This window comes from Miscanthus floridulus, chromosome 6 (genome assembly GCF_019320115.1).
Source record: "Miscanthus floridulus cultivar M001 chromosome 6, ASM1932011v1, whole genome shotgun sequence".
NCBI lineage: Eukaryota > Viridiplantae > Streptophyta > Magnoliopsida > Poales > Poaceae > Miscanthus > Miscanthus floridulus.
The window spans coordinates 11,018,778-11,030,335 of NC_089585.1; the positions used below are offsets into that span (position 1 = coordinate 11,018,778).

Below are 11,558 nucleotides of genomic sequence, written 5' to 3' on the forward strand. Positions count from 1 at the left end.
TTTCTTGTATAATATTTGATTAATTTGACTTTCAGACTTTCCCGAAAGTGATAACGGCAGTTATAAAGGAACGGATATAACAACGCAATCACATGTCATTCCTTCGTACCGACAAAATGGAATTCAATTCGAAATTAGTAATTGCTACTGTGATTTCAAAGCTACTAATCACTAAAAAAAATTTGTTTTCGAGTTGTGATGTCATTCAGATCTCTTCTAGCGGTGCCATGCTAGCATAGTAACACTAGAGTGCCATCAGGGAGTGGACAGTGCCGTCGGCGTCGGGCCGTGGCGCCGCCGGCCGCGCTCCGGTTGCAATCGCAACGCCACCCGTGTGGCCAATGGGTTCTCAACTCGAAACAAATTCGGAAACTTTTCCCTTTTTATTTAATTTTAATTTTTAATTGGAAAACCCGGGCACTTTCTGATCTTCCTGTATGCTCGCTGCCCTAGCAGGGGTGTGAGAATTCGAAACAAACTCGGGCGATTCCCGTCGTATAAATCTACGTCCGGTGGGCGATTAACAGCGTCGGCACACGCAAGATCTAGGACGGCCACGGGGGAGCCCGGCGCGATGGCGCGGTTGCGGCAGTGGGTGCTGGCCAACTTCGCCTCGTCGTGGTTCCTCCTGGCACCGCTGCTGGCGGCGTACGCGCCGCGGCGGCTGTTCCTGACCTACTTCAACGTCTTCCTCCGGCGCCACGCGTGGCGGGTCCTCACTGTCGTCGACCGACCCCTACGTGAACCTCGACATCTCGAAGAAGCCAGGCGTCGCCCCATGGTCCTTGAGGCACCAGCCCGCGGGCACGAGCGACAGCACGTTCGAGGAGGTGAAGGCGTACCTGAGCGCCTCGTGCTCGCAGGACGCCAGCGAGCTCCGCGACAAGGGAGCCAAGGAGGGCGACGGCCTCGTCATCAGCATGCATGACGACCAGGACGTGTCGGACGAGTTCCGGGGCGCCACGTTCATGTGGTCGTCCGTGACGGACGAGGCGTCTAGGGAGGGGCAGCAGAACAGCAGCCGCTGGCGCGAGGTCCAGCGCCTCACGTTCCACAAATGCCACTACCGACTCGTGATCGACGAGTACCTGCCGCACGTTCGCCGGAGAGGCTGCGAGGTCCTCTTCGGCAACCGCCGCCGTAGGCTATACAGCAACAACATGATCTCGCAGTTCTCGTGCTACGACGACGACAACGCGTGGAGCTTCGTCAACTTTGACCACCCGATGACGTTCGAGACGCTGGCCATGGACCCGGCCAAGAAGAATAAGATCATGGATGACCTCGACGCGTTCCAGAACAACTGGGACTTCTACCGGGGCATCGGCAAGCCATGGAAACAGGGGTACCTATGTTAGTTGATCTCCACCAATAGGCCCAACGGTCTATTGGGCCCTTGCCTCTGCGCCCTGATCGGGGGCGCCCAACCCTAATAGGTTGGTGGGCCCCTGTCGTACAACACATATAAAGATAGGTGGAGATCATGGCTCGAGTCACTAGGTTGGTCTGAGCCACCGTGATCCACCAAGAGAAACCTAATCCAATCTACAGTGTGCTGCCAGCGACGGGATGCCCCACCACACCGCCGCTGCCTCTGCAGGGTCACCACCATCGCCACTGGACATCCACGGCGTCGTCACTGGACATCCATGGCATCGCCACCACGACACCTACAACGCCGCAGTACCGGTGTCTACGCTGGAGCTGCCACGACACCGGTGGCCATGTACCAAAAGGGTGACCCATACGAAGGTACACCAACTGTTTTTCCCCATCTAGTAGAGGCTCTACCCCAAATCTGATGCTTACAATGGTATCATAGCCAAAGGACGGTATTGGGTAGAGCATAGAAAAGAAAGAACATGGGTTAAATCCGTTTCGGATTGAAACTCTAACCCTAACTGGGTAAAAGAAACTGAAAAGAGACCGAGGGTGGCGGACGTCACTGACTGCCAGTCACCACCGCCACCGTGCAAGTGGGGAAAGATGCCGCACCGCCGTCTTCTCCAGCGCACGACAAGAAAAGAAATGACCCCGTTCGGATCTGAGAATAAAGAGGGTTACCCTAACCCTAACCCTAATCGGGTGAAACACAAAGAAGAGAAAGGGGAAAGGATCTCAAGAACCCTGACCCTAACCCTAACTGGGTGAAGGGGAAGAACAACTATGAACCCAATTAGTATGAACTAACCCATCCTCATCCCAATTGGAATAAAAACCGTGAAAAGAAATCAAAAGAAAAGGTTCAACCAAACCGCTAACCCTAGCTGGGTGAAAGAAAGAACAAAGGAAGAAGGATTTGGCCTAGAACAGAATCAAAGCCGGACCCTAAACTAGAGAAGAGAAAGGGGAAAGGATCTCAAGAACCCTAGAACAAATCCCCATCTCGATTTTGATTCAAAAGAAGCAGATTCAAAAGAAAAGAAGGGGAAGAGAGAAAGGGGATAATCTTGGAGATCTCGAATCAAACTAAAAGAAAAACCAAATCGGGTTCAACCGAACCCTAACCCTAACTCGAATAAAGAAGGGGTAGAGAGCGATTCGGATGAACTCCAAGAAGAAAGAAATCAAAAGAAAAGCGAAACCCTAACCCAAGATCCCCATTCGGATGAACTCCGAAAAGAAAAGAAATTAAAAGAAGAGAAAACCAAATCGGACGAATCGAATCAGAAAAGAAACCCTAACCCTAGAGCTAAACCCTAATCTCCAACACTGGTTTGGATAAGAGAAAAGCAGATCTAGATCAGAGAAGGGGAAAGGGGGAACGAACCTACCTCGCCATGCGTCGGGATGACCCTTCGCCGGCGCGGGAGAAGAAGACCGAGCCAGGGGAGATGTTTCGTTGGGCTTGGCCAAGGGGGCGCCATGGCCTAGCCGCTCGACGGCAGCGTGCTCACCCGTTGGGGAGCACGCGCGTCGGTGAGGGGGTCGGCGACGGCGCCATGGCTGCCTCGCTCCACCGCTTTCGCTCGCTCTCTGTCGTTGTTGGTTGCGTTGAGGAAGAAAGAACGAGGCGAAGAGAGAGAAGAGGGAGGGGAGAATGAGATAGGGTTTTAGGAGAGCGGCGCTGTTGCCGTTTTTGTTTGGCCGAAGAGCACGTGCAGCCGTCGATCTCCATCGGATGGCTCAGATCGAGCGGGCCAGCGATCGGCCCAGGCGGGGGCGCGCGACCGCGCAGCTTTGGCGGCCCAGGCCCAGGTTGCGGTCTGGGAGCCCCAGCGCGCGTGTCAAGGGAGATGGGCCGGGCCGTTTTGCCGGCTGGGCTGAATGCACAGTAAGAAATGATTCAGTTTTTTGTTTTTTCTTTTTCCAGCAAATATTTATTTCCTGGAAAATAAATAAATGGCTTAAAGAAAATAGAAAAAAGATTTGTCCTGTGGGCAAAATCTATTAAATTGAAAGTTTTTTCGCTGCTAAAGAAATTGTTTATTCTCCAGTTAATTTGTACCAACGTGATATTTAATTGGAGAAAAAGAAAGTTTTTCTGCTGCTAAAGAAATGTTTATTCTCCAGTTATTTTGAATCAACATGATATTTAATTGGAGAAAAATAGATTTTGACTTGATTATAATGTTGTTATTTTCTGACCAACGTTGTTAATAACAATATCGTAATTTTAATGATTTATGCATTAATTCTATTTCTGTCCAACGGTGATATAGAATTAGTGTATAAGAACAGTTGTAAAAGTTAATGATTTATGTATTAATTCTATTTCTACCCAACGGTGATATAGAATTAGTGTATACAAACAGTTGTATGTTTTGGTTTTGACCAACGTTGGAATCAAGACATGCAAATAGTGTTATTTTTATGTTAAGAAAATGTTTGTCCTGGTTTTCATCTTGTCTAAGGTGAACTGGGTAGTCATCTTACCATGTTCCACTGAGTCTGTGGCACCGGTGAGAGAGACAAACGAGACTGATGCCGTTTGGGCAACTAAAGAGAGGGATTTTGAATCCCAAAAGATGTCCTATAACTTTGAGCATAGGAAGTGGGTCACTGCCAACAATAAATTTTTGGCTGTGATAAAGAAAACGATTGAGCCTGCAATTGTGGGCTCAATTTCAGAGTGTGACACGGTCACCGAGTACCTCGATAAAATAAAGAGTCAGTTCACTGGCTCTTCAAAGACATATGCTACCCAGCTGATAAAGCAGCTGGTGACAGAATGTTACTCTGATAATAATGGCATAAGAGAGCTCACGATGCATCATCGAAATTATGACACTGTTATTTAGGCCATATTTCGAGAGGGAGAATAGAAAAACTAGTTAAGAATAATATTCTTCCTCCATTAGAGCTCTCAGAATGCATAAAAGGAAATTATGTAAAGAAAGATGATAAACTAAGCGCAGGAATTCTATAGATTATTCACACAGACATCTGTGGTCAGCTTCTTGTAAAGAATGTAGATGGTTATGATTCGTTCATAACATTCACAAATGATTACTCTCATTATGGCTACATTTATCCAATCAAAGAAAGAACAGAGTGTATACAAACAGTTGTATGTTTTGGTTTTGACCAACGTTGGAATCAAGGCATGCAAATGGTGTTATTTTTATGTTAAGAAAATGTTTGTCCTGGTTTTCATCTTGTCTAAGGTGAACTAGGTAGTCATCTTACCATGTTCCACTGAGTCTATGGCACCGGTGAGGGAGATAAACGAGGCTGATGCCGTTTGGGCAACTAAAGAGAGGGATTTTGAATCCCAAAAGATGTCCTATAACTTTGAGCATAGGAAGTGGGTCACTGCCAACAATAAATTTTTGGCTGTGATAAAGAAAACGATTGAGCCTGCAATTGTGGGCTCAATTTCAGAGTGTGACACGGTCACCGAGTACCTCGATAAAATAAAAAGTCAGTTCACTGGCTCTTCAAAGACATATGCTACCTAGCTGATAAAGCAGCTGGTGACAGAGTGTTACTCTGATAATAATGGCATAAGAGAGCTCACGATGCATCATCGAAATTATGACACTGTTGTTTAGGCCATATTTCGAGGGGGAGAATATAAAGACTAGTTAAGAATAATATTCTTCCTCCATTAGAGCTCTCAGAATGCATAAAAGGAAATTATGTAAAGAAATATGACAAACTAAGCGCAGGAATTCTATAGATTATTCACACAGACATCTGTGGTCAGTTTCTTATAAAGAATGTGGATGGTTATGATTTGTTCATAACATTCACAAACGATTACTCTCATTATGGCTACATTTATTCAATCAAAGAAAGAACAGAAGCAATGGATAAATTTAAGATATTAAAGATTAAGATAGTTAGGTCTGACCATGAGGGAGTACTACGGTCGGCATACCCTAAAAGAATAGCATAGTAGCCTAGTATTCTACACTAGGCAAACCTCAACAGAATAGAGTAGCTAAAAGAATCAATCGTACCCTGATGGATATGGTAGACAATATGATAAGTTACTCCATCTTACAGTTGAGCCTATGGATGGAGGCATTAAAAACCGCCATTCATATTCTCAATAGAGTATTAAGAAAGTCGGTGCCAAAAACACCGTATGAGTTGTGGACAGAAATAGTACCCTCACTAAACCACTTGCGTGTGTGGGGGAGAGCCCTGCTAAGGCTAAAGTATTTAACCCAAACATTGGAAAGTTAGATCCCAAAACAGTAAGTTGCCATTTATTTGGCTACCAGAAAAGTCAAACGTTTTTCGTTTTCTACTGTCCAGAGCGACATACAAAGTTTGTGGAAACGAGACACGCTGCCTTCCTAGAGGATGAATTGATGAGGGGGAGCATGGTAGCTCGAGAAATTGATCTTGAAGTGAAGCTGGTGTATGCGCCAACTCCAATGATTCATGAGCCATTTTTCTCACTACCTACTGTCACTGCACCGATAGTGCTAGATACTATGGTGCCAGCACCTGTTGTTATCCCACCTGTGGCAACAATAAATGACGATGAGGAACATGTTCTTCAGGATTCTATAGAACCTATTGCCACACATAAGGAGGAGCAACAACAGCCTCAAACAGAAGATGTGCCAAATGTGAAGGCCCCTAGAAGATCTCAAAGAGTTAGAAAATCAGCTATTCCTGCTGATTATGAAGTGTACAACACTGAGGAATTTCAAATGAAGGATGATCCCACCTCATTTGAAGAAGCCATGAGAAGTGATCATTCATCAAAGTGGCTTGAGGTCATGGAAGATGAAATGAAATCAATGAATGCCAATAAAGTTTGGGACTTAAAAATAATTCCTAAAGGAGCCAAAACAGTAGGCTGTAAATAGGTCTACAGAACAAAAACTTGACTCTCAAGGAAATATAGAGAGATATAAAGCGTGACTTATGGTAAAAGGCTTTATGCAAAGAGAAGGGATTGATTACAATGAGATCTTTTCTCTAGTCTCATGTAAAGTTTTCTTCAGAATCATAATAGCATTAATGTCACATTACGATTTAGAATTACATCAGTTGAATGTAAAGATGGCATTTCTCAACGGAAACTTGGAGAAAAATATTTACGTGGCACAACCGAAAGGTTTTGTCATGAAAGGAAAAGAACGAATGGGATATCGTCTAAAGAAATCCATTTATGGATTAAAACAAGCTTCAAGACAGTGGTACTTGAAGTTTGATCAGACAATAAAGAATTTTGGGTTTTAAAGAGAATGTAGAGGACAATTGTGTCTATACAAAGTTTAAGAATGGGAAGTTTATCTTCCTTGTCCTGTATGTGGATGATATCTTACTTGCTAGTAGTGATGTCAGTCTACTACAAGAGACAAAGAAGTTTTATCCTCAAAACTTGATATGAAAGATCTTGGTGAAGTCTCGTTCGTTCTAGGGGTCGAGATTCACCGAGATAGAAGAAAAGAGGTATTAGGACTGTCACAAAAGGCATATATAGAAAGAATCTTAAAGAATTTCAGTATGCATAAATGTAGTCCCTCACCTGCTCCTATAGTCAAGGGCGATAGATATGGGGATTTTCAATACCACAGGAACCAATATGAGCTCAATCAAATGAAAGTAATTCTATATGCTTCAGCTATCGGAAGCTTACAATATGCTTAAGTATGTACACGCCCTGACTTGGCATTTGTTACCGGGTTACTTGGCAGATTCCAGAGCAATTCTAGAACAGAGCAATGAAATTAGTAAAGAAAGTCTTGCATTATTTGCAAGGAACGAAAGGCCACATGATGACGTATAGAAGATCTTATTCACTCCACATTGTGAAAAATTCAGATTCTGATTATGTGAGAGATGATAAAAAATCCACGACGGGATAGTATTCACTCTCGAAAAGGGGAGCTATTTTATGGAAAAGCTCAAATATAAACCGTCACTACATCGTCCACAATGTATGACCGTTTGTAGCGTGATATGAGGCAACGGGACAGGTGAACTGACTAAAGAAGTTCATACCCGTTTTGAAGGTGGTTGACGACATCTATAGACCACTTAAGTTATACTGCGATTATAATCTGGCAGTACAGTATGCTCACAACATAAGTCAAGTGGTGCTGCCAAACACATTGACATAGAGTATTATGTTGTGATAGATAAAGTCCGGGATCAAGTCATAAGTCTTGAGCATATAAGTACAGAAAAGATGCTCGTGGATCCGCTTATAAAAGGCTTACCACCCAACGTGTTCAGAGAACATGGTGTTCAGAGAACATGTAGCTAGCATGGGTTTAAGGAAGACCTAAAATTCCTGAACAAAAGAATGTCCAAAGATAAGTATTTATTTCAGAACAGAATAGTGTGTTGTAGCTGTTAAATCTATCGGCAATGGACCGTGACGATGAGACATGCTCTATGCGGTAATCTGTAATGGAATGAACAAAAATAAATGATATAAAATTGAAAGATGGAATGAGATCAAGGGAGAGAATGTCGGCCTATTGGGCCCTTGCCTCTGCGCCCTGATCGGGGCGTCCAATCTTAATAGGTTGGTGGGCCCCTGTCGCACAGCACATATAAAGATAGGTGTGGATCACAGCTCGAGTCATTAGGTTGGTCTGAGCCACTGTGATACACTAAAAAAACCCTAATCCGATCTACAGTGTGCTGCCAGCGACGAGATGCCCCACCACACCGTCGCTGTCTCTGCAGGGTCACCACCGTCGCCACTGGACATCCACGACGTCGCCACTGGACAACGCCACAGTACGAGTGTCTACGCCAGAGCTGCCACGACACCGGTGACCATGTACCAAAAGGATAACCCATACAAAGGTACACCATATGTTTTTCCCATCTAATAGAGGCTCTACCCCGAATCTATGGTCTAGAGGTCAACAGTGATGCTTACAACCTGCTCTACGGCCCGCCGGGCACGCGGCCATCGCCAACCACCTCAACTACGACATCTACAACGTGGAGCTCACCATCGTGAACAACAACGACAACCTCCGCAAGCTCCTCATCCAGACAACCAGCATGTCCGTCATCGTCATCGAGGACATCGACTGCTCCCTGGACCTGACGGGCGACCGGAGGTCCAAGAAGAAGAATCGATCGTACCGCAGGAACGAGGATGACAGCAAGGTGACGCTATCCGGCCTGCTCAACTTCATCGACGGGCTGTGGTCGGCTTGCGGCGGCGAGCGGATCGTCGTTTTCACGACCAACCACGTGGACAGGCTCGACCCGGCGCTCATCCGGCGGGGCCGGATGGACATGCACATCGAGATGTCCTACTGCGGCTTCGACGCGTTCAGGACCCTGGCCAAGAACTACCTCGGCATCGACGCGCACCCGCTGTTCGACGCCGTCGAGGAGCTGTTGAAGGAGGTGGACATCACGCCGGCCGACGTCGCCGAGTGCCTCATCACAGCCAAGAACGCCGGCTCCGAGGAGGATGCCAGTCTTGAGTACCTGATCGAGGAGCTGAAGAGGAAAAAGGAAGAGGCCAAGGCTTCGGCGGAGGCAAACTCGGCCAAAACGGACAATGACCGTGCAAGAAGATGATGAGCAAAAGTCAGAAGATTCAGGAGAAGAGGATGAAAAATTCGGAGTCCTCGGAAGAATCGGACGACGAGTAGTCATCCGTTAAAAATTATAAGTCATTTTGATTTTTTGTTTATCTATTTTGCTATATGTCTAGACATATTATTTATTTAGATGCATAATAAAATGGATGTATCAAAAAAAAATAAAGTGACTTATAATTTGAAACGGATGGAGTACATACATATACACCAACAAACATTTGACTAATTTTTTTTCATGAGAAGTACTCCTAGATAGCTCAGTCCTGACTGATGGTGTGTTTATACGGAGTTGAACTTTAGATAGTGTCTTTAAACAATTGGTTATTGTTTTTCGAGCAACGCACTTTTGTTTGTTTCATTCGTCACCAGTCCAGGTAGCTTCATCGCGATCTGGTTACAGACCCCGGGAGGGGATCAAGCATTCAAGCCACACACAACCATGACTGGTGCGAGACAGTTCATGCAAACAGTTACTGGAGCTTTACTCACCGTGATCCATCTGGACATCTAGTGCCTTCTCTTTGTAAGGAGAGAACTTTGCTCACCACTTGTTTTGTAGAGATTTATAAGGGTGCCTTTGGCACCATGAAACATTTCGGATTTCTTTGCAAAATTATCAGAATCAGTGCTAGACAAACATGAAATGTTTCGGATTCTCAAAGAGAAACGATCAGAATTGATTCTTATTTTTGTACTGCAAAAGAGAAATAGTCTGACCTTAGTTTCACCCGATTCAAAGAATCCATAAAGATTCCATAAAGATCTGAATCTGAACGTTCTAGATTATGTACGTAACAAAAGTTATGTATCTAGAAAAAAACTAAAATGACTTACAAAGATAGTATACAAAAAGGAGCAACGTAAAAAAAAGCAACAACAAACAACTGTTCTCTCTGTTTTAAATTATAAATTGTTTTGTCTAAATCAAAACTTTCTAACTTCAACCAAGTTTATAGAAAAATATTTAACATCTACTATGTCAACTAAATATAATATCAAAATATATTATATGGGGGTGTATAATGAATCTTGTTTGATGTTGTAGATCTTTGTGGATTTTTCTATGATTTTGTTCAAAGAAATAAGAGTTTAGAACAAAGCTAAAACGACCTACAATTTTGAACGGATAGAGCAATGACATACCATGTAAGTTAGTCGCCTCACATATTTCATGATCTTGGGTTGAAGCTTTTAGAACTACTTCATATCTTCCTCCAACCAAACTATTCGCGTTTATAATTTTCGTAAAGTAACTGTATTTAAACTTCGGACAACGATATTCTTTTCAATATACATGGACTAAAATTCAGAAAACTTGGTTGCGCGAGGCGGCGCGGCACAATTCAGTGGAGTTGTGTGGGCCAGCAAAAGGCAGCTCTGCTGTTATTGGACCCGGTGGGCCAAAAAGCAAAACAAGACGTGAGGCCCACTAAAAGCCGCGCACTCCAGGCCCACGATGCCGCCCATGGGCCAGGCCGCATGACCGCGCACAACCCCAGCCCCCATCGCTAGCCGATCAATTTTGATCTGACGCTGACGCTGACGGCGTCGCCGCCGCGCTGCTGGCCTGGTGCTGCGCGCGGTGCTGCGGCTGGACCCTGGTCCTCCCTGGCCCGGCCATCCGTTGTCGTCTCAGCTGCTGCGCGACACGGGGGCGCGCGCACATGCCCTCCGCTCCGCTCCGCAAGCGCCCCATCGCGTCGTGGTCGTGAGAGCCCTGCTCTGCTGGCTGCTTGGTCGACTGCTCGTCTCGTCGTTCTGCCGCGGAGACGCCCACACGGCGTGGTTCGGTCGGGCTCGGGCTGTGGGCTGTCCCGTCCCGTCCCGTGTCCCGTCGTCCGCGCGGAGCAGGGCAGGGCAAGCCGCCTGTCCGCCTCGCTCCCGTGCCGATGCGCGTCAATACGTGTCGATCGCACGCCGCCGCTGTCTCTGTCTGGACATGCGCCCGGCCGATCCCGCTTGCCTTTGGCTTTCGCCAGCCCGGCCCGGCCCACCCCAACAAATGTTTCAAAAAAAAATGTTTCTCCGAGGAAAACGTGTTCTCTGGGGCTGTTTGGTTCCTTCCCCACCTCCTAAAATTTCTGTCACATCGAATGTTTGGACACATGCATGAAGTATTAAATATAGACTAATTACGAAACTAATTGCATAACTTGCGACTAATTTGCGAGACGAATCTTTTAAGCCTAATTAGTCCATGATTTGACAATGTGGTGCTACAGTAAACATGTGCTAATGATAGATTAATTAGGCTTAAAAAAATCGCCTCGGAAATTAGCCTCCATCTATGTAATTAGTTTTATAATTAATTTATATTTAATACTCCTTATTAGCCTCTAAACATTCGATGTGACATAAATTTTAGGAGCGCCTAAAGAACCAAACACCCCCTCTGTCTAGTAGTACTACACTAGACGAGAGGGGGGCGCGGGCGGCCGGGGAAGGACCGGTACGCGCTTTCCGGCAGCGTTAACGAGCACCGGACCGGGGCTGGAGAGTCGGCGCAGCCACGCACGTGGTGGTGGTCGCCGCCCTCCCTCCCCGTTCATCAAGGCGGCAGACTAAAGGCTGCTC

The 11,558-nt window shown here is 45.7% G+C and overlaps 1 pseudogene; it reads left to right on the top strand.

Moving 5' to 3' along the window:
* The first annotated feature begins 341 nt into the window (after positions 1 to 341).
* On the top strand, positions 342 to 9,035 carry LOC136460209 (AAA-ATPase At3g28610-like; annotated as a pseudogene).
* Positions 9,036 to 11,558: the final 2,523 nt, after the last annotated feature.